Here is a 25,050-nt window from a genome sequence, read left to right as displayed (position 1 = left end):
ATTATGTCCATTATGTCCCATTTTGCTATTCTCATGTAGTAGTCTTTCTTGCTCTCTTTCCCAGTATAGCCATTGAATCAGGTAGGCATGATGTTTGGCTGACAAATTGTGTTTGGTAATAATGACTCTACTACAGTGGCTTCAAAAAGCAATATTCTCTTATATAAATGATACTAAGAAGTAGGCTATTCAGGGATGGTATTGTAGTCATTAGGCATCCTTTTAATTTTTGTGTTCCACCATCTTAGTATGTCTTCTATTCTCAACATAACTATATAGTCCAATATAGCTGCCTAAGGTGCCAGCTATCACATGCAAATTACAGAACTAAGGAGGAAGAAGGTGGGAGATACAGCTAAAAGCATGCCTTTAAGTTAGGTCCCTTTAAGGAGTTTTTCTCAGAAGTCCTATACTTTACATCTCATTGGCCAGAAATTTGATGGCTACACAGATTGGGACATGTTGGTTGGACATTGTTGTCCTCAATATTATAGGGGTTCTAGTAGTGAGAAAGAAAAGCAGAATGATGTGGAGTAGGCGGTAATCTCCACCACAGTACATTAATATGTATATATTACATATTTACATAGATCCCCACTAGTCCATGTATGTATTTAGCCCTGGCTAGTGTTGCTAAGTGATTAGAGCATTGGCCAGAGCACCAAAGGGTTGTGGGTTCGATTCCCAGTCAAGGGCATGTACCTGGGTTGCAGGTTTGCTCCAGCCCCAGTCAGGACACATTTGGGAGGCAACTAATTGATGTGTCTCTCTCACATGGATGTTTCTCTCTCCCTCCTTCCCTTCCACTCTATAAAAATCAATGGGGAAAAATATTCTCAGGTGAGGATTAACAGAAACAATTTATATATTTAAAAATATATTCTTTCTATATTTATAATATAAATAACATTTTTTGGTTATAAAATTTTAATACACATGAGAGTAAGGAAAATAGTACACTGAGTTGCTATGTTTCCATCTCTCATGGTTAATAATTTCCAACCTGGAGAAAATAAATAAATGGGACTACATCAAAATAAAAAGCTTCTGCCCTGCAAAAGAAACCATCAACAAAACAACAAGAAAGCCCACTGCATGGGAGAACATATTTGCCAATGTTATCTCCGATAAGGGTTTAATCTCTAAAACTTATAGGGAACTCATACAACTTAACAAAAGGAAGATATAAACAATCTAATGAAAAAAATGGGCAAAGGACCTAAATAGACATTTTTTGAAAGAGGACATTCAGAAGACTAAGAGACATATGAAAACATGCTCAAAGTCACTAATCATCTGAGAGATGCAAATCAAAACAATGAGGTACCATCTCACACCTGTCAGAATGGCTCTCATCAACAAATCAACAAACGACAAGTGTTGGTGAGGATGCGGAGAAAAAGGAACCCTCCTGCACTGCTGGTGGGAATGCAGACTGGTGCAGCCACTGTGGGAAACAGTATGGAGTTTCCTCAAAAAATTAAAAATGGAACTCACATTTGACCCAGTAATTCCACTTCTAGGAATGTATCCCAAGAAATCAGAAACACCAACCAGAAAGGATATATGTATCCCTATGTTCATAGCAGCTAAGTTTTGGAAACAGCCTAAGTGCCCATCAGCAGATGAGTGGATTAAAAAACTGTGGTACATCTACACAATGGAGTACTACGCTGCGGTAAAAAAGAAGGAACTTTTACCATTTGCAACAGCATGGTTGGAGCTGGAGAGCATTATGCTACTCGAAATAAGCCAGTCAGAGAAAGATAAATATAATACGATCTCATTCATTTGTGGAATATAAAGAACAACATAAACTGATGAACAAAAATAGAACTAGAGATATAGAAGCATCAAACAAACCCTCCAACCTATGAGGAAAGGTGAGGGGTGAGGGGGTATGAAATCAACCAAAGGACTTGTATGCATGCATATGAGCATAACCAATAGACACAGACAGTAGGGGGGTGAGGGCATGTGCTGGGGGATGGGAGCAGCTGGGGAGAGGTCAATGGGGGAAAAAGGAGCCTCATGTAATACTTTAAACAATAAAGAATTTAAATTAAAAAAATAATAATCTCCAACCTGCTACCATTCTTGCTTCATCAATCTCCATCCCTACATTTTATTTTAAAATATTTTAAAGCAAATCTCATACATCACATCATCTCACTTGTAATAGTTCAGTATATTTCTCTAACAGATAAGGACTTTAAAAACAATCAAAACACCAACAAAGTTAACAAAAATTCCTTAATATTATAATAGCCGCCCATGTCCAACTTTCTTCAATTGTCTCAAACTTCTTTGTGCCATTGTTTTGTTTAAATCAGGATACAAGCAAGGTCTACACATAGCCTTGAAATATGTCTTTTAAGTCTATTTTAATTTAAAATATCTTTTCCTCCTATTTTTTTCATGATACTAGATGAAAGTAAGTCACTTACCTTATAGAATTTCCCACATACTGGATTTGGTTGTTTGAATCCTTAAGGTTTTATTTAACAACGTTCTGTAACCTCTGTGTTTCTTATAACCTGGTAGGTAGATCTAGAAGCTTGATCAGATTCAGGTGATTGTTTTTTTCTTTTGGCCAAAATTCTGCACCTGTGGTGATGTGTTCCTCCTATTGTACCACTCCACAGAAGGAATTTTTCCTCTTTTTGTGACATTAAGATTGATCTTCGGGTTCAGGTGTTGTTTGCCTGGCCCTTCATCTCATCCCTGCAGAATCCCCAATCAATCTGTTACCTAGTGGTTTTAGCAGTCATTGATGTTTGTTGCTAGCTACGTGATATGCAAAAGGTAACTGGAGATTATGTTTATTTGCATAGTCCAGTGGGAGAGAATCCCCCTAGTGTGCCAGGGTCATGACAGTAGTTTACCACTAACCATTGGGAACCTGCCATATAGTAGATTTCAATAAATATTTGTTAACCGAATAAGTAATGAAATTCTTTGTAATGTACTGAAACATCATAGATTATGCACATTATTCTCTTTCAACATTGCCCAAGAGAGGAGTACAGGTGTGTTGATATTTGAGAAGAAAGAAATTCCCTTGATTGGCCTCATTTTATCTAAATGATCCACCCTGAGAAAATGACCTCACAAACGCAAAGGGATTTCTCTGATGCCTAGAGACAGATCCAGAAAGATGTGGAAGACAGAGAGGTCTTCCCCCATGAACTTCTCCACACCATGTGGGGTTTGGTAGGTAATTAGAAAGAATGGGATAACCATGAGGAGGAAGCGGTGAAAACAGTGTTAGTTTGGCCCATCTAAGAGAAAGATGTGTTTACTTCATGCTCTTTCATGTTGGAGAATTGGAAGGACCCAGGGGCCCCTCTAGAAGCGCTGGGAACCTTGAGAACCAGATGGAACTGGAACCAAGGGGGCCTGAGACAGCAGAGGGGGTCTTGGGAGAGGAGGGGAAGGAGGGAGAGTAGTGAAATAAGGGACCCCAAATTCCTCCCTGCAGACACAGTCTTAATGGATTACGGTAACCTGAAAGGCAAAGACCTGTTTGTACCATCTTCGAGGCCCCCTGTGTACACAGGTGAATCAGCTCCTAGAAAGTCCATTACCTCCAGGGACTAGGCTGGCTTGAGACCTCGCCCTGGCCTCAGGGACAGAGATAAGGAGCTAAGATCGGTCAAAAGGATCCTGAGCAAGCTTGGGTGGGGTCTTTTCTCCAGTCTCAAGGTCAGACGATTCAGGTTGTAAAGTGAATCTGGGCAGAAAATACGATCTTGGTTATCTCAGGAGTGGTCTCGCAAGGGGAGAGGCATAATAATAGTGCTGGGGAGACATATGTAATACTTTCAACAATAAAGTTTTAATTAAAAAAAATAGTGCTGGAAACGCCCAGACTAGGTAACCCTGGAAGACCAGGGGAGCCAGGGGGTGAGGTGCACTTAAGTAGCACGTGCTCTCTAAGCCATTTCCAAGCCTGTCCTCTGGGCTGCCTCTCTCCTCCCCGCAAACTTAAAATTTGCACCGTTCAGTAGCAGAGAGCTCCAGATCATTCACCTCCCTTTCTCTTGGAGAGAAAAGGAGTGGTGCTTGGAAAAACACCTTTCACCCCCAAAATGACCTTGTTCTTAATCCCTGGAACTGTGAATGTTACCTGACAGGACAAAACGAACATTGCAGACGTGCTTAAATTAAGGAGTTTTCTTAAGGAGATTGCAATGGGGAGACTATCCTGGATTATCCAAGTGAGACTGATGTCCTGATAAGAAGAAGGCAGATCAGAGAGAGTAGCAGAGCCTTGATGAGGGAAGCAAGAGGTCAGAGTGATGTGAGGAAGGGGCCGAGAGCAAGGAACGCAGGCGGCATCTAGCAATGGAAGAAGCTTCTGCAGCCTCCAGAGGAAATGCAGTTCTGGCAACACCTTGCTTGTAGACTTCTTCCCTCCAGACTGTGAGAGAATAAGTCCATGTGTAATGTGAATGACCACACTGCAATAGGAAGCTAATGCAGAGGTATTGTGTCCTCTTTGGGTTTAGTAAGAACAAGAGATGTTGCCCAAGGAAAAAATGTGACTTGTTTCATGGATTGATGATGTTTAAAACCCAGTGTAGATGCTCTGGAATGAAGAGGGTCTCCTGCATGGTGCCCTGGCCCCTACCTAGTATCGAGGCAGGGATAGCGGTATTGTATAACCAGATATGGAAGCCCTTTCTGATAATTACCAGGATTAAATTTGATCAAAGTAACTTTATTTCACTAAATTCCCACAGTAATGGAGACTGGGCATCCTAGAATTTCTATGTAGGTTTTTCCCCCCAATATATTTTTATTGATTTTAGAGAAAGAAAAGGAGGGGGATAGAGAGATAGAACATCGATGAGAAACATTGATTGGCTGACTCCTGCACGCCTCTTATTGGAAATCGAGCCCAAAACTGGGCATGTGCTCTGAGCAGGAATCAAAAGGTGACCTCCTGGTTCATGGTCCGATGCTCAACCACTGAACCAGACGGGCTGGCTTCTATGTAGGTTTTTATCAGGAGGGGGCTAAGAAATCTAATGCTATTATTTGGGTTGTATGTTTCTTTGAGGTGGTTTAGGGATGACTTGCTAATAAAGGACACACACATGCACGTTTTATTTTTTGCTGAGCCATTTGAGAATTAGTTGCAGGCATCATGACCCTTTAGCTCTAACTACTTTGGTATGTATCTCAAGAGCAAGGATATTCTCCCACAACTACTAGTATAAAACATACTCCAGAAATTATTTAACAAGGATGCGATACTCATCGAATATACACTCCATGTTCAAATTTCTTCAATTATCTCTAAATGTCCTTTATAGTTTTTTTAAAGTCCAGGATCCCATCAAGAATCAATTTACATTTAGTTCTTATATCTTTTTAACCTTGGTGAAGATTATTGTAATAGAATATAAACTGCATGATAGCAGGCATCTTCCCCTCCCCCCCCACACATATTTTTATTGATTTCAGAGAGGAAGGGAGAGAGAGAGAGAGATGAAAACATCAGTGATGAGAGAGAATCATTGATCGGCTGCCTCCTGCATGCCCCCTCCTGGGGATTGAGCCAAAACCCAGGCATGTGCCCTGACCAGGAATTTAACCCGGACCTCCTGGTTTCATAGGTTGACCCTCAACCACTGAGCCATGCTGTCTGGGCAATAGCAGACATCTTAATTTGTTTGTTCACTATCTAGCACAAAGTAAATGCTTAGTAAATTCATTTAAAAAGAACATTTGGGGAAGTAATTGCTACTTCTCCAAGCCATCTCTCAGTGCAGCCACTGGGATATTCCCGCCCGCCCCCCCATTTTCTTTCTGATTAATAACTACTCCCACCCCACCTCCCACCACAGATTTGCATGTGTGATCCATTCCAGCTAATTGTAGTACCCCATTGTCATGAAAAAGAATGATTATGCAGAGGAGTGTGACAAAGTTAGGGCCAATGAAAATTCTTCTGAGAGACTGATTTATTTACATATAGAAGGAAATATTCTCTCCCCATTAGGATTTCTAAGCCGGGAGCATGTGATCTAGAAAAACAATAACCATTTCCTCCTAGCTGTGACAGGAAGCCTGCTGCATCAGGAGAGAATAAACATTTTTAAATTCAGAGGAAAGCCAACCTGAGACATGAAGATCATGAGTATAAGTGTCCTGACAACCTTGTTTCAGTGCCTGGATCCAGCCCTGCCTGAAATCCATATCCATTCATAAATATCCCAGTTACACAAGGAAATGCACAGCCATTTGCTTAAGTAGTTCGAGTTGGGTTTCTGACATTTGCATCTTAAGGAGTCCTGACTAATTGGGACACTTAACCTTGCCCTACAGAAAGGCCACCTAATACTATCTTTCATCTAATGAAAAAGGCTACTTCTGAATCATATCTGTTTCACTGCCATGATTCCCTTAGTGTGAGTATTCATTTAGTTTTGTAACTTTGTTTGGTAAAATATCTATTGTCTTAGAAATTCTGGGAACCACTACTAAGTATAACATCACTTGGAAATCATGCAACTATAAGGAAAAGTATTCCAGAGAGGAAACTTGATAGGAAATTCCAATTTGGGCGGAACATTTTGAACTTTAAAGTGAGGTTTCATTTAAAATTGCTACCTTGAATATTCTTGTAATTATAATTTTTTTTCAAAACAAAATATTAATAGCCCCCAATACATTTGAAAATAACAAAAAAGCAAGAAACAAAGAAAGAAGGTCTGAGTGAACCACTGCCTCCAATTATATTGGAATCATGACAAATCCAGGTCAAGAGTTGCTGTACTGTGCAGATCTGGGTGGATCTTCCCTCTCTCTCCTAATCAGGTATCAGGCACTGTTGGATAAATAGAATTGTAGAGAGGAGCCACTGGACCAGAGCAGTGACAAAGGGGATGTGTCATAGGAGGATTTCAACTGGCATCTTGACATCTATCACCAGGACTTAATTAGGGTAAGTGGCAGGAAATACACTGAGTGCAAGGCTTACCCACTCACCAGTGGCATATGGAGGGCTTGCAGGGTGAGGTAAATGGGATATGAGCCAAAAAATCACATTAATTCCATCTTGTTGTAGAGACAGAGAGAGAGCGTGCGCTGATAACGTTTTCTTGGGGTGTGCAATGAGAAAGTGAAAGCCATTGGTAGGGATTATAAACTCGTACATTCCTAACCCCAGAGCTCCTCAGGCATCTTCAGAACGACGTCCTTAGATGCAGACCTGAGGCCAGTGCTCATGTTCCATGATAAAGGTCAAGGACTCTGCGTCTGCACCCGTCTCAGCTTCATTGACCTCACCTTGCCGGATCATGAGTTTTTCCAAGAAGTGATGAGACTGAGTCCACATTTTCATGAGAATATTTGATAAGCATCCAGCTTATTCTTTTATAGAAATTCCTCTGTCATAGAAACAAGACTTGCCTCCCAAGGCACTGAGGTCCAGGTAACGTTCCACACCTGGACATGGGTGACTTGCTGCGCCGGTGCCACCCTCCTGTGCGGGCTGTGCTCCGGGGGGATTGCTAGCAGCTGGCCTCTGTACTTCGTCTACCATTGTCCTCTTCCTTCTGAGTCTCTTTCCTTTCCTTCTTTTTTATGATCCTGTTTAAAGTTTTTATGGAGTCCCCGTGTCGCTTTAGAAGTCAAGTGTTCAATTCAGTGAATGATGATGACTGTGCGAGTGAGGGACAGAGGGAAAAAGGAGTGAATCTGTCAGAATTCCGCACGGAGGGCATTGCTTAGGGAGGAAGGGCATTCCTGCGGACGGATGAACAGGTTACTCCGACACAGTTTCACTGTGAAAGAGAGGGCTAAGGGGCTGCCTGGCTCAAGGGACCAAGCAACCTCGATTGCCTGCCTCGTTAGCCTTTTATTGTAACAACAGTTTCAGATAAAATTTATTTTTAAGATACAATCAATAGGGTGAGTAATCTTGGAAGGACACATGTGTCTATATTGTCCTCTAGGCAAGGGCATCCAGGGATTAAGCATAGGGATTCCAGTAAACACCCGGGAGGCTGCACATGCACAGACTTGTTTGGAAAGATCAAGGAATAATTAGGGGCACCACCTTTGACATTCCCCTAAGTCTCCCCTAAGTCAGAATTCCGATGAACAGGGCAGGTGGCCTTCCACACACTTCCCTTTTCTCAGAATGTCCTCCTTACAACTTTCCAACCAAGTCTCTTGTGCTCCCCAACAGTGGATGGCTAAATTAGTTGACTTTAGCACTAATAGGAATTTTAAAGAGTTAAACCTAAGAGCTAATATTATGTATCATGTACTGTACTTCTGGGGTGTGTGAATATAAAGTAACATGACAAATGAAAGGTATGTGACCACGGCATCCTGAATTCATCTAAGTGAGGAAGAAATGCTTGTGGGCAAAAGAAATACTTTTGTGGACAGGCCTCAGCACAATCAGAAATGCTAAAAAGAATAAAACATACGCTCAGATAGTTAATAGCCTAATAGGAAGATAACATGACTTGTTCATTTACCCTTTCACTTATCTATTTCAAGCCTAGTATGTGTGGGGCTCAAGGGAGGCACTGGGGAAGGAGCAGTGAGAGGGAAAGACTCAGTTCTGCCCTGTGGGGTTCTGTGATGTAAGTGAGGCTACACACTTAGGAAACCTTCCCAAACCAAGCCAAACGGGATGCCTCTGGGAGGCCCACTGTCTATGGCCGCCTAGTACAGCGGTCCCACTAGTCACAAGAGGCTACTTAACACTGGAAATGCAGCCGGTGAGACCGAGGAGCTAAACATTCAATGTTATTTAATTGTAGATAATTTAAGTTTAAATTTAAAAATCAATATTTGGTTCAGTTACTGGCAGACATTTTAGTACATTTAGAACAACTTGGGCACATGAATCTAATTTTCCAATTTTAAACTTTATGAGAACTAAATACAGATCAAGTGTTTCCTATGAAAACTTAAGAACCTAAGTGAGATGTGCTATAAGTATAACATGCACCCTGGATTTAAAAAATTTGGTAGCAAAAATAACAGTAAAATAACTCATTGATAATTTGAAAATATTTGTTACATGTTAAAATAATCATATTTTGGATACATTAGGGTAAACGAAGTGTTATTAGAATTAATTTCATCTGTTTTTTTTTCTTTAATATGAGTACTAGAAAAATTTCAATTACCTATGTCACTTGCATTTGCTTCTCTTGGGGGGCGTTGAGCTATGGGCTTTTGAAGGAGAGAGAAAGCCTATCATGAAAGAGGTCATTTTTGGAACAAACAAAACAGAAACAAACTAATAGATATAGAGAGCAAATTGACAGTCCCCAGAAGGGGGTTGGGGGAGTGGGTGAAAAAGGTGAAGGAATCAAGAAGTACACATTTCCAGTTGTAAAAATAGTCTCGGGATGTAAAGTACCGCATAGTGAATTTATAATAACAAAAGGGTAATATGCTAATTAGACTGGATGTCCTTCTGGATGAAGCTGGGACCGGAGGGAAGCCTGGGTCCCAGGTGCCTGCAGGCAGCCAGAGGGAAGCCAACCCAGGTCCCAGGTGCCAGAGGGAAGCTGATGCTGGCAGCTGGGGGAAGGAAGGCCTACTCTTGCACGAACTTTGTGCATTGGGCCTCTAGTATCCTATATAATAAAAGGGTAATATGCAAATTGACTCTAAGGGCGGAACAAACAATCAGTTGCTATGATGCGCACTGACCACCAGGGGGCAGACGTTCAATGCAGGAGCTGCCTCCTGGTAGTTAGTGCGCTCCCACAGGGGGAGCTCTGCTCAGCCACAAGCCAGGCTGATGGCTATGAGTGCAGTGGTGGTCGCAGGAGTCTCTCCTCCCTCTGCGGCAGCACTAAGGATGTCCGATTGTGGCTTAGGCCCGCTCCCCATGGAGAGTGGGCCTAAGCCATTTAGTCGGACATCCCCCAAGGGCTCCTGGGCTGCCAGAGGGATGTCTGACTGCCAGCTTAGGCCCGTTCCCCTGGGGAGCGGGCCTAAGCCAGCAGGTGGACATCCCCTGAGGGGTCCTGGACTGTGAGAGGGAACAGGCTGGGCTGAGGGACCCCTCCCAAATGCACAAATTTTCATGCACCGAGCCTCTAGTAGTCAATAATCTATAATAATAAAAGGGTATTATGCTAATTAGACTGGAAGTCTTCCGGACATCATTTTGGATGTCCTTCCTGACAAAGCCGAGGCCAGAGGGAAGCCAGCCTGGGTCCTGGGTGCCTGAGGGCAGCCCGAGGGAAGCCAACCCAGGTCCCAAGTGCCTACCAGTGGCTAGAGGAGGGAAGCCCTGGTCCCGGGTGCTGGAGGGAAGTTGGTGCCAGCAGCTGGGGAAGGAAGGCCTACTCTTGCACTAAATTTTGTGCATTGGGCCTCTAGTATTATAATAACTACTAGAGGCCTGTTGCACAAAATTCATGCATGGGGGGTGTCCCTCAGGCCAGCCTGCACCCTCTCTAATCTGGGACCCTTCAAGGGATGTTTGACTGCCCGTTTAGGCCCGATCCTGGAGGGATTGGGCCTAAACGGGCAGTCAGACATCCCTCTCACAATCCAGGACTGCTGGCTCCCAACCGCTCGCCTGCCTGCTTGCCTGATTGCCCCTAACCGCTTCTGCCTGCCAGCCTGATCACCCCCTAACCACTTCCCTGCAAGCCTGATCAACGCCTAACTGCTCCCTTTCCAGCCCAATTGCCCCTAACTGCCCTCCCCTGCTGGCCTGGTCGCCTCTAACTGTCCTCCACTGCAGGCCTTTTCGCCCCCAACTGCCCTCCCCTGCTGGCCTGGTCACCCCTAACTGCCCTCACTTGGCAGCCTGGTTGCCCCTGACTGCCCTCCCCAGCCAGTCTGCTCACCCCTAACTGCCCTCTCCTGCAGGCCTGGTCACCCCCAACTGCCCTCCCCTGCTGGCCCGGTCACCCATAGCTTCCCTCCCTTTCCAACCTGGTTGTACTAACTGCCCTCCCCTGCCAGCCTGATTGCCCCTAACTGCCCTCCCCTGCCAGCCTGTTCACCCCCAACTGCCCTCCCCTGCTGGCCCAGTCACCCCTAACTGCCCTCCCTTGCCAGCCTGGTTGCTCCTAACTGCCTCCCCTGCCAGCCTGGTTGTCACCAATTGCCCTCCCCTGCAGGCCTGGTCCCCCCCAACTGCCCTCCCCTGCAGGCCTGGTCGCCTCCAACTGCCCTCCTCTGCAGGCCTGGTCCCCAAAACTGCCCTCCCCTGCCAGCCAGCTTGTGGTGGCCATCTTGTGTCCACATGGGGGCAGCCATCTTGTGTGTTGGAGTGATGGTCAATTTGCATATTATTCTTTTATTAGATAGGATGTTTGGTTTCAGATGGGTACAGACTTAGCAGGTATATAAATGTCTAATGACTCTGTTGTATACCTGAAACTAATTTAACCCTTTGCACTGGCTTGCTTTTTTCTCGATTCCTTTATTTTAATGCTAACTGTGTCGAGTCACACTCGACATCCGAGTGCAAAAGGTTAATATTGTATGCCAACTGTAGTAAAAAAAATAAATTAATAAAGAGGCCATTTGACAGTACAGAACTGAGCAGTGACATGATGTGGGATATTGCCAGGGATGCTAAGTATGTGGGAGACCCCTGGGCACTGAGTTTCGGAAGCAGCAGTGGGAAAGGATGATGGAGGCTTTGAGATGAGTAGCTTTAACCAACCAACCAGCCTGAGCAGGTTGTGCAGTTGGCCAGGAGGGATCAAAAGGAAGCCTTTTGAGCAATAGCAGAGTGTAAGAGTGGCTTTAGTGATATGTATCTGGTGGCAGTGTATAAACTGGGATGGAGTGGGGAGAACTGGAAACAAAGGAATGTTTTGAAGACCCTAGCAGTAATTCAAGGTGTTCCTGTGGGGTAGAAGGAGTGCTTTTGTTTAGATAAGAATCCCAAAACAAGCAGGGAAAGAAACAAATCAATGATAAAAACTTCTCACAGTGCCCTAGCCAGTTTGGCTCAGTGGATGGAGCGTCGGCCTGAGAACTGAGGGGTCCCAGGTTTGATTCTGGTCAGGGGCACATGACTGGGTTGTGGGCTCGATCCCCAGTGGGGGACTTGCAGGAGGCAGCCGATCCATGATTTTCTCTCATCATGGATGTTTCCGTCTCTCTCTCTTTCTTCCTTCCTCTCTGAAATCAATAAAAACAAACAAACAAAAAAACACACAAAACTTCTCACAGTTCTTATGCAAGTAAATATATTCTTATTCACACCCCATTTCCTACAAATTACCATTTTGTGAGTTAATTTCTTCCCCTTTAAGCTTTTAAGAAATGTTCTTTTAAACTCCTGTAACTTGTAAACAGTGTAATTTGGGCATTGTCTTGGATGGAGTTATCTTTTTAAAAAAATTTTTTGTTTTGTTTTGTTTTTTTACTTTTCAATTATAGTTGACATACAATATTATATTAGTTTCAATGTACAACATAGTGATTAGACATTTACATAACTTACGAAGTGATCACCCCAATAAGTCCAATACCCATCTGATACCGTACCATCGAACCAGAGACCCTTTGGTTCACAGGATGACACTCAAACAACTGAGCAACACTGGCCAGGCCTTGTGATTGTTGTTATAACTGGAAATTTGTACATTTTAATCCCTCCCCCTTTTTTACACATTCCCTCAAAACACCCTTTTATCTGGCAACGAACAAAATGTTCTCTGCATCTAAGAATTTGATTCTGTTTTGTTTATTCTTTTTTGAGATTCCGCATATGAGTGAAACCCATGGTATTTGTCTTTCTCTGCCTGACTTATTTCACTTAGCATAGGTTCATCCATGTTGTTGCAAATGGCAAGACTTCATTCTTTTTGATGGCTGAGTATATATTTACCACATCATTTAAAAAATTTATTGGGGTGACATTGGTTAATAAAATTATACAGGTTTCAGGGGTACAATTATAAATACATCATCTGTATAATGTATTGTGTGTTCACCACCCCAAATCAAGTCTCCTTCCACCACTATTTTTCCCCTTTACCCTATCCTAACCCTCCCCACTTTTTCCCTCTAGTAATCACCATACTGTTGTCTGTCTATGAGGTTTTTTCTTAATCTCTTCACCTTTTTCACATAGTCCCCCTCCCCGCTGACAGCTATTAGTCTGCTCTTTGTATCTATGAGTCTCTTTCCATTTTGTTTGTTAGTTTACTTTGCTCCTTAGATTCCACATATGAGTGAGATCATGTGATACTTGTCTTTCTCTGACTGGCTTATTTCACTTGGCATAATACTCTCCAGGTCCATCCATGATGTTGCAAATGGTAAGATTATGACTGAGTAGTGTTCCATTGTGTAAATGTCCCACAGCTTTTTAATCCACTCACCTACTGATGGACACCTGGCTGCTTCCAAATCTTGGCTATTGTAAATAATGCTGCAATGAACATAGGGGCACATATATTCTTTCAAATTAGTGTTTCGGGTTTCTTTGGATATATTCCCAGAAGTGGAATCGCTGGGTCATAAGGCAGTTCCATTTTTAATTTTTTCAGGTAACTCATTACTGCTTTCCACAGTGGCTGCACCAATCTGCATTCCCACCAACAGTGAACAAGGGTTCCCTTTTCTCCACATCCTTGCCAATGCTTGTTTGTTGATTTATTGATGGTAGCTATTTTGACAGGTGTGAGGGAATAGCTCATTATGGTTTTAAAGTTCATTTCTCTGAAGCTAAGAGACATTGAGGATTTTTTCTTTTTTTTTCAATTTTTTTTAATTGATTAAGGTATTACATGTGTCCATATCTCCCCATTGTAGGATCTTTTCATGTCTATTGGCCATCTGTATGTCCTCTTTCGAGAAGTCTATGTTCAGGTTCTTTGCCCACGTTTTAAAAGGAGTGCTGTGTGTGTGTGTGTGTGTGTGTGTGTGTGTGTGTTTTGAGTTTTGTAAGTTCCTTATAAATTTTGGATATTAACCCCTTATCAGATGTATCATTGGCAAATATGTTTTTCCCATTCAATGGGTTGTCTTTTCATTTTATTGATGGCCTCCTTTGCTGTGCAAAAGCTTTTCAGTTTGATGTAATCTCATATGTTTATTTTTTCTTTTGTTTCCTTTGCCTAAGGAGATCTATCAGAAAAAATATTGCTATAAAAATGTATGAGATTTTATTGCCTATATTTTCTTATAAGATTTTTATGGTTTCGAGTCTAACATTTAAGTCTTTAATCCATTTTGAGTTTATTCTTGTGTATGGTTTAAGAAAGTGGCCTAATTTTATTTGTTTGTATGTATTTGTCCAATTTTCCCAACATTATTTACTGAATAGACTATCTTTATCCCATTGTATATTCTTGACTCCTTTGTCAAATATTAATTGACCATAAAGGTGTGTGTTTATTTCTGGACTCCCTATTCTGTTCCATTGATCTATATGTCTGTTTTTTATGCCAGGACCATGCTGTTTTGATTTCCATGGTCTTATAGTATAGTTTTATATTAGGTAGCATGATTCCTCCAACTTTGTTCGTCTTCCTCAAGATTGCTGTGGCTATCTAGGGTCTTTTGTGGTTCCATATACATTTTTGGAATATTTGTTCTAATTCTGTGAAATATGCCATTGGTACCTTGATAGGAATTGCATTGAATCTATAGATTGCTTTGGGTAGTGTGGACATTTTAATGATGTTAATTCTTTCTATCCATGAATATAGTATAAGCTTCCACTTATTTGTATCTTCTTCATTTTCTTTCTTCAGTGTCTTACAATTTTCCAAGTACAGGTCTTATACATCCTTGGTTAAATTTATTTCTAAATATTTTTTTATGCAATTGTAAATGGAATTGTTTTCTTATTTTTCCTTTCTAATAGTTCATTATTGGTGTATAGAAATGCAACTGATTTCTGCATATTTTTTTTTCCTGATACTTTACTGAATTCATTTATCTGTTCTAGTAGTTTTTGTGTGTGGAATGTTTAGGGTTCTTTATATTCAACATCATGCCATCTGCAAATAATGACAGTTTTACTTCTTCCTTTCTAATTTGGATGTTTTTTGTTTCTTTTTCTTGTCTGATTGCTGTGGCTAGGACTTCCAGTACTATGTTGACTATGAGTGGTGAAAGCAGACATCCTTGTCTTTACCACATCTTCTTTATTTAATCACTTATTAATGGGCACTTGGGCTGCTTCCATATCTTGGCTATTGTAATAATGCTACAATGAACATAAGGGTTGTATATATTGTTTTGAATGAGTGTTTTTGGTTTCATCAGATAAATACTCAGAAGTGGAATTGCTCAGTCTTATGGTAATTTAATTTTTAATTTTTTGAGTCACCTCCATACTACTTTCCATTATGACTGTGCCAATTTGCAATCCCACCAATGGTGCACTAAGGTTAACTTTTCTCCACGTTCTTGCCAACGCTTGTTTGTTGATTTATTGATTGTAGTCATTCTGACAGGTGTGAGGTGGTACCTCATTGTGGTTTTAATTTGCATTTCCCAGATGATTAGTGATGTTGAGAATCTTTTCATATGTCTATTGGCCATCTGTATGTCCTCTTTGGACAAATGTCTATTCAGGTCCTCTGCCAATTTTTAATTGGATTGTTGTTCTTTTGGTGTTAAGTTGCATGAGTTCCTTATATATTTTGGATATTAATCCCTTATCAAATGTCTCTTGGTGAATATCTTCTCCCATTCAGTAGGTTATCTTTTCATTTTGCTGTTGGTTTCCTTCGGTGTGCAAAAACTCTTTAGTTTGATGTAGTCCCATTTGTTTATTTTTTTTTAAATTTTGTTTTTCTTGCCTGAGAAGACAGATAAAAAAGTATTACTAAGAATGTGTCAGAGAGTTTACTGCATACGTTTTCTTCTAGGAGCTTTATGGTTTCAGGTTTTGCATTTATGACTTGAATCAATTTAGAGTTTATTCCTGTTTAGGGTGTAAGAAAGTTATTCAGTTTCATTCTTTTGCATGTGTCTGTTCAGTTTTCCTAGCAACACCATTTACTGAAGAGACTGTCTTAACGCCATTTAATATTTTTGCCTTCTTTGTCATAGATTAATTGACCAGATAGGTCTGGGTTTATTTCTGGGTTCTTCATTCTATTTCATTAATCTATGTGTCTGTTTAAATGCCAGTACCATGCTGCTTTGATTACCATAGTCTTGTAGTATAGTTTGATGTCAGGTGACATGATACCTCCAACTTTGTTTTTCTCTCACAAATTGTTATGGCTATTTAGGGTCCTTTGTGGTTCTATATAAATTTTAGGATTATTTGTTCTAGTTTGGTGAAAAAATGCCATTGGTATTTTGATAGAGATTGCATTGAATCTGGAGGTGGCTTTGGGTAGTATAGACATTTTAATAATGTTAATTCTTTTACCTTCTTGGTTAAAGTTATTTCTAGTTTTTTTTTTTTTTTTTGGAGGTAATTGTAAATGGGATTGTTTTGTTATATTTTCTCCCTGATAGTTCATTATCCTATCTAATAAAGAGGAAATATGCTAATTGACCATCACACCCTCACAAATATGGCAGCGCCTACAGCCAATAAGGAGGGAATATGCTAATTGACTGCCACGCCCTCAAAGATGGCAGCACCCACAGCCACAAGATGGCGGCGCCCAGTCCCCTCAGCCCCACCGGGGTGGCAGGCACACGGCATGGCTGGGCCTGCCCCCAGGTGGGTCCGGTCACTTCGCGCACCTGCTTCTGGAGTCCCCCAGTCCCCTCAGCCCCAGAGCCACCCAGGGCCGATCCAAGGCACAGGGAGATTATGCTGTGTATTCTTTTTTAATGTACCGCTGAATCAGTTTACTCATATTTTGATTAATATTTTTGTATCTCTGTTCATCAGGGACATTGGCTTATAAATTTTTTTGTAATGTCTTTGATTTCGGAATCAGGGTAATGTTGGCCTCATAAAATGAGCTTGGGAGCCTTCCATGCTCTTGAATTTTTTTTGAATAGTTTGAGAAGGATAGGTGTTAGTTTTTCTTTGACTATTTGGTAAAATTTACCTGTGAAGCATCCAGTCCAGGACTTCTGTTTTTTGGGAGTTTTTAAAATTGCTTCTTAAATTTTATTAGTTGTAATTGGTCTGTTCAGATTTACTGTTTCTTCTTGATTTAGTCTTAAAAGATTGTATATTGCCAGGAATTTATGCATTTATTCCAGGTTGTCCAATTTGTTGGTACTGTATTTTCCGGCGTATAAGACGACTGGGCATATAGAAGATTTTTCTGGGTTAAAAAGTCATCTTATATGCTGGAAAATATGATATGTAATTTTTTGTAGTATTGTCATATAATCCTTTGTATTTATGAGGTGTCAGTTTTCACTTCTCTTTCATTTCTGATTTTATTTATTTAAGTCCTCTCTCTCTTTTTCTTGATAAGTCTGACTAAAGGTTTATCAATCTTGTTTATCTTTTCAAAGAACCAGTTCTTGGTTTCATTGATCTTTTTTTATTTTATTTTATTTTTTTTAGACTCTATTTTATTTCCACTTTGATCTATACTATTTCCTTCCTTCTATTCACTTCGGGATTTTTTTAAATTGTTCTTTTTATAGTTCCTTTAGGTGTAAGGTTAGATTGTTTGAGACTTTTCTTGTTTCTTGAAGTAGGCCTATATTGCTATGAGTTTCTTTCTTAGAACTGCTTTGGTTATCCTATAGGTTTTGGGTTGTGTTTTCATTTTCATTTCAGGGTCTCTTTGATTTCCTCTTTGATCTCATTATTTAACCATTCATTGCTTAGTAGCATGTTATTTACTTTCCATGTGTTTGTGTTTTTCACTTTTCTTCTTGTACTTGATTTTTGGTTCCATATCATTGTGGTTGGAAAAGATGCTTGATATGATTTCAATCTTCTAAAATTTATTGAGACTTGTTTTGTGACCTGGCATATAGTCTCTCCTAGAAAATGTTCCATGTGCACTTCAAAAGAATGTATATTCTGCTGTTTTGTGGTGAAAGGCTCTAAAAATATCAATTAAATTTATCTGTGTCATTTAAGGCTGCTGTTGCCTTGTTGATTTTCTGTCTGTAAGTTCTATCTGTTGATGCCAATGGTGTGTTAACCTCCTCTACTAGCACTGTATTACTGTCAGTCTCACTCTTCATGTTCATCAATATTTGCTTTATATACTTAAGTGTTCCTATGTTGGGTACATAAATGTTTACAAGGGTTATATCCTTTTGATGGATTGATCTCTACCATTATTCTTTGTGTCTTGTGATAGCCTTTGTTTTAAAGTCTACTTTTCTTATATAAATAGGTTTTGCTACCCTAGCTTTTATTTTGTTTCCATATTCATGAAATATCTTTTTCCATCCCTTTACTTTCAGTCTGTGTGTCTTTTGATCTGAAGTGGGTCTCTTTTAGCAGCATTTGTATAAGTCTTGTTTTTTCATTCATCCAGACACCTTATGTCTTTTGATTGGAACACTTTATCCATTTATATTTAAACTAATTATTCATATTTTTTTATCTTGTTTTTTTCTTCTTTACATTTCTTGTAATACTGGTTTGGTGGTGATGAATTCCTTTTGCTTTTTCTTGTCTGGGAAGCTCTTTATCTGTTCTTTGATTCTAAATGATAGCCTTGCTGGGTAGAGTATTCTGGGGTGTAGGTTCTTGCTGTTTATCACTTTTAATATTTGTGTCAATCCCTTCTAGCTTGCAAAGTTTCTTTTGTGAAATCAGCTGACAGTCTTTTTTTAAAAATAGATTTTATTGATTTTTACAGAGAGGAAGGGAGAGGGATAGAGAGTTAGAAACATCGATCAGCTGCCTCCTGCACACGCCCTACTGGGGATGTGCCCGCAACCAAGGTACATGCCCTTGACCAGAATCGAACCTGGGACCCTTCAGTCTGCAGGCAGACGCTCTATCCACTGAGCCAAATCGCTTAGGGCTCAGCTGACAGTCTTATGGGAACTCCCTTGTAGGTAGCTAACTACTTTTCTCTTGCTGCACTTAAGATTCTCTATCATTAGACTTTTGCATTTTAATTATGATGTACTTTAGTATGGGCCTCTTTGGGTTCATCTTGTTTGGAACTCTCTACACTTCCTTGACTTGAATGTCTATTTGCTTTGCCAGATTAGGAAGTTTTCCATAATTTTTATTCAAATAGGTTTTCAATCCTTGCTCTTTCTATTCTTCTGGTACCTCTACGATGATAATGCTAGTATGCTTGATGTTGTCCCAGTGATTCCTTAAACTATTCTCATTTTTAAAATTCCCCTTTTTTTTTTAGTGTTCTGATTGGGTGTTTTATGCTACATTGTCTTCCAAATTGCTGATTTGATCTTCTGCTTCATCAACGTCACTCTTGAGTGTCTCTAATGCAGGTGTCCTCAAACTACGGCCCGCGGGCCACATGCGGGTGTTTTTGCCGTTTTGTTTTTTTACTTCAAAATAAGATATGTGCAGTGTGCATAGGAATTTGTTCATAGTTTTTTTTAAACTATAGTCTGGCCCTCCAACGGTCTGAGGGACAGTGAACTGGCCCCCTGTTTAAAAAGTTTGAAGACCCCTGCCTAATGTATTCTTTATTTCATGTTTTAATGTTTTCTATCTCCATTTTTATATTTTCTATCTCTTAATTGAAGTTCTCACTATGTTCAGCTACTCTTCCCCTAAGTCAGTGGTCGGCAAACTCATTAGTCAACAGAGCCAAATATCAACAGTACAACAATTGAAATTTCTTTTGAGAGCCAAATTTTTTAAACTTAAACTTCTTCTAACGCCACTTCTTCAAAATAGACTCGCCCAGGCCGTGGTATTTTGTGGAAGAGCCATACTCAAGGGGCCAAAGAGCCAGATGTGGCTCATGAGCCGCGGTTTGCCGACCACTGCCCTAAGTTCATTGAGCATACTTATAATCAGTTTTGATCTTTGCATCTGGCAGACAGTTTGTCTCCATATTTTTTATTTTTAGCTCTTTTTCTTTTCTATTCAGCTCTTTATTTTGGGACATTTTTCTTTGTCTTCTCATTTTGGCTGACTCTCTGTGTTTGTTTATATGTATTAGTTAGATTGGCTATGTCTACTGGTCTTGGCAGAGTGGCCTTATGTAGTAGGTTTTTTGTGGGGCCTAGTAGCATAGTCTCTCTGGTTACCTGAGCTAGGTGCTCCAGGGGCATCCCTTGTGTGAGTTGCATATGCCCTGCTCTTGTAGTTGAGCCTTGATTGCTGTTGCAATGTCAGTGGGAGGGATTGATCCTCAGGCTGACTGGTTGTGAGAAATGGCCATGAAGACAGTTGGTGGCACAGGGGCTGACTCCATGGAACAGGATTTGCTTTAGTGGGGCTCTGGTGCCTTTTGAGTCTCCCCTTTAGGTGTGTTGTTTGCAGAGTTTGTTGGTTGATGCTCTGGTGTGGTTTGAAACTGACCACTGCGTTTGTTGTTGTTGGGGTCTCTTGGGAGGGGCTCTCGTACAGACCAATATCAGCTGAAGCCCTGTTAGACCAGGGGCCACCTGGTAGGAGCCACAGAGTGATCTGCAGATAGTTGCCACCTGTACTGGACTTCAAGGCATCTGGAAGAGGCTAAGCTCTGAAGCAAGGATGGTTGCCACTGGTGTTGAATTTGGGCCACTTAGCAAGAGTTATTGAGAATGCAGAGGGCAGATGCAATTTGTTTGGGGCTTGTGAACCTTTGAGAGATTTTAGGAAAGACTGCAACAGGAGCCAAGACAGGCCATGTGTATGGAGAAGCCACTGGAAGTAGCTTGGGTAGACCCGAAAGTTGGGTGGGGCAGGGTCTCAAGGAATCACCAAGGTGGGTGAACAGTGTTATCCAGATAATGAAGCATTCGGATTTGTACCCACCTGCTCCTGTTAACTGAGTAGAAGGAGGGCTCAACAAAGGAGCAATGACTGTAAGCACTTCTGTCCCCAGAGTGAGCTGCCCTGATCCCTGCCCCTCTAGCCCTCACCTAAAGCCAGAGAATTCCCTTCCTCCCAGTATGTCTCTGGTGCTTTTTGAGTTGCTGCCCCAGTGCTGGAGCTATGAGTGAGTGAATCTTTGAGCAAAATTACAATTAGTTGCAATTTTGATGTGGTTGTGGGAGGAGCTGAGCACAGTATTTTCCTACTTTACCATCTTGACTGGATTTTTCTTGATGGATTTATCTTAATCACTTCATCAGGGGACCTATTTAGTTTGCTTCTCATAGGGCAACCACAAATCTCCAAGGAAACAGGGTGACAGGAAATAATGACTTAAAAGAAATGGATACCAATAACAAGAGATGATCTATAAAGTCATGGATCATAGAATTGTAGAACACTGAAAGGGCTTCCAGGTATTAATTCAGCCTTTCACTTCACTGAGGAACGGGCTCAGAGAAATTTAATGACATGTCCAAAGCTACACAGCTGGTTAGCAGCAGAACAGTGGTTAGAATACGAACCTCCATGTTTTCGTACACCTTCCACCATGTCACATGGAACGCTGCCCATTAAGAAGATCAAACATATAATAAATCCAGAAGGATAAGGTTAAACAATGAGGAATTGTGGAAGGTAATATTTGGGCCTATCTATATATAGAGAGGTTATATAAGTACACACAGTCCTATGAATAAAATGCATGAGGCCTCTGTTCTCCCCACCTCAGCCCGCTGGAGTGTCATTGGTTGATCCTGAATGACTCAGGGACAGCTGCCCAGTGTTGGGACGCAGGGGAGGAACACTTAATCCCCACTGAGAAGGGGGTGCAGTGTGCAGGGCCAGTACTACCACCACCCCAGGAAGGTTTTCAGTGTCACAGCCTCTTCCTTCACATGTTTGTAAAGAAAGCAGAATTAATTAGAGGACCCAAGAGGGAGAGAGATGTTGAGGAGAAGTAGGAGAGGGAGTGTTGATGTGTCGAGCTGAGGGCTTGGCTCAAATGTAAATGTTGGGAACAGTATGAAGACGCTTTAAATAAAGCTCTCCTAGGTGAATGCAGCGACAGAGAAAAGCCACCATGTGCTCCAGGGAACTAAGTAAATAAGCACAGACGTCAAATGTTCAGAGCCGGATGGAGGCTGGGCTGGACCAGGAGCGCAACAGAAAGTACAAGAACATCTTTAGTTTTAATTGCCAAGTCCTGTTCTATTAGGTGGCACCTGTGGAGTTGCTCACATTTCAGGAACTATTTTCTGCTAAGGGACTTTTTAGAGGAAAATATGAAAATCCAGCCTCAGCTCTGAACCAATCCAGCATCTGAGCTGCAATTAGAGCTTAAGAATAGCTTAGGCTTTCTTAAGGAGTGCTTCTGACATTCAGCGAATTTGCTTATGGTTATGTGTTTTATACATTTTCCTTGGAAGTGGAAACCCAATGATGATCATGAAATAATCGAAGTATTAATGCCATGAAAACCAACCCACGACCCTTGGTAAAAAGCCACACAGACGGGCATTTTCCCCAACCTTGCTGTGTTCTTTTATTCACGCATAACACAATGGGCAGAAAGCAGGAGCAAACACCACAAGCAAAGGCCATGTTTGGCTTTGATTAGACATTAAACCTCAGACGGTCATTAAAATTTCTTGAACTCTGTGGCTTCAGTCCAGGTTGGAAAGCAGGTCAAGCAAGTAAAGCTAAGAGTAGAGTGTGTAATCTTTGGTTCTCAGTGCTCTTTGAAGATTGTTTCAGGGTTAATGTTTGACTTTGGGTCTCAACTCTTTTTTGCCTTGGTTTCCTCACAGACACACAAAATATAATTCATCTTGCAGTGAAAGAAGATCACGCTTTTTCATTAATGTGAATCCAGGCATACCTTGGAGATATTGCAGGTTTAGTTCCAGACCACTGAAATAAAGTGGGTATTACAATAAAGAGAGTCGTAATCTCTTTGCTGGTGGAGGGTCTTGCCTTCAGTTTGTAAAAAATGAAACATCTGTGAAGCTCAATAAAGCAAAGTGTAATAAAATGAGAAGTGCCGGAAGTATAAACTCTTTTCTTTGGAAGGTAAAGCAAAATGGTGAAGACTTCAGGCTTTAGAGCAGCGTGGTCTGATAGAGGCATAATGTGAGCCACAAGTGGGGACCACACATAGAATGTTAAGTTTTCTACTGGCCACATTAAAAAATGCAAAAACAGGTCAAACTAATTTTAGTAAAATTTTATCCAGGGTATCTAAAATATTATTTCAACATGTAGTCAATATTTTTAAAATATTGGGATATTTTACATTCTTTTCTTTATATTAGGTCATTAAAATATAGTGTGTACTTTACACTTATCACACATCTCAATGCAAACTAGCCATATTTCAAGTGCTCAGTAACCATAAGTGTATTGGGCAGGGCAAGTCCAGAGTCAAACTGAATTGATTTAGAAGCTGCCTGATCTTGAGCAAGTTACTATAGTATCCTGTGCCTCAGTTTCCACATTTGTAAAATAATAATACCTATCTTATTAGGTTTGTCATGAAGATGACATGTGTCAATATACTTAAAGTCTTTAGTGCAGTGCCTGGCATATATTTGATCAAGCCATGTCAACTATCACTAGTTTTGGCAAAAGTACACAGGGCGAAAGTGTTAATATTTCTCCAAAATGCAGTGCTTCCAAACCAAGAAAATTGAGTTGAATTTAGAGCTTAGATTTTTTTTGAGGGGCAGTGGTGGAGAAAAGGCAACCATTTATTTGCCCAAACCAGAAAACATACTCAAAATACTTCCTTCTTGGATTTCACCAAACCAGTAATTTTTAAATGTAATATGGCCTTTCCCCTATAGTTGAAAGAAGAGTTCAACTAGCTCAGGCTTTAGAGCAGTGTGGTTTCAATAGTTTCTCCACTTTGTCAGTAATATTTAAGGCAGCTGAATAGTTTTGTGTGATTACACTCTTTGAAAAGTGCATTTAGATTTTGAGGGGGCAGAATTTAGATTTTGGAACTTTTAAAATAATAAAACATTCAGTGTTATTTATTTTCTAAAGTGGTTTTGCCCTTGGATGACAGCCACATCTTGGGTGACATTTGCATTGTCCCTGTTGCTCCAGATGTATACCAAAGGAGTCAAGCATTTGCTTTGTGGCCACAGGGATCAATTTGTTATATGATTTTTTTTTTCTTAATCTCTTCTGTGAATGAGCTAAAAGAGGGGTAAAATTTGATTGGGCCAAGTTTTCAGGGCTTATTCTCATACTAGTGCCCCCGTGCACGGATTCGTACACATTGAAAGGAAATTAATTAGAAGGTGCCCAGCGGGATGGGACTGGGCAAGATGGGCATGTCTGGAGCCAACCTCCCAGCGTTCCTCCCCGGCCGGCCACATCTGGGGCAGTGCCACAGCTCAAAGGGCATCTGTGGAGTGAGTGGGGTCCCTCTGGCAGGTGGGGTCCCTCAGCCTGGCCTGCAGGGATTGGGCTGAAACCAGCTCTCTGACATCCCCCGAAGGGTCCCGGATTGTGAGAGGGTGGTTCTCGGGTGACACACCCTGGAACTGGGCTCCTTCTCTGTGGTTCCAGGGTGCGTCACCCAAGAACTGCTGCTGCCAAGTCACTGTAGCTCAGCAGCTCCTGCATTGAGCGTCTGCCCCCTGGTGGTCAGTGCACATCATACCTACCTGCTGGTCAGCTTGTCACTTAGCCTTTTATATATATAGATGGCAAAGACCCAGAAGTATTAATGTCACTTGCTATACGGTATTAAGAAGACCCACAGGGTGTCAGTAAATGGGCATTTGGGATCCATTTTCCCTCATCCTTAGTCTTAGTGGTGGCACCAAATATCTTCGTGACACTTGCATCTTTTGCAGGAGGTTTGAGGGATTTGGAGTTGATCAAGGAGAAAGATATGATGATGACAAGCAGTAACACACAACTAGCTTTACTGGGCCATGCTTGCACAGGGTTGCAGGAGAGGGGAAGTCACTCACATGAGACTGTCCAGATGTTCTAGGAAGCCAACATCCGGAGGGGAGGAGGGTAAGGGGACTCCTGGGAGAAAGGGGGATTAGAGCAGGGCTCAGCAATGTGGCATAGGAGTCTCTGGATCACAGAGCTGTGAAGGGCAGTGGTAGCTTGAGGTTTTGTAACTATAAGGCTCTAGCTTATCAATGGTC

Source organism: Cnephaeus nilssonii (genome assembly GCF_951640355.1).
Source record: "Cnephaeus nilssonii genome assembly, chromosome: 8".
Lineage (NCBI taxonomy): Eukaryota > Metazoa > Chordata > Mammalia > Chiroptera > Vespertilionidae > Cnephaeus > Cnephaeus nilssonii.
Note: the sequence above shows the minus strand (reverse complement) of the source record.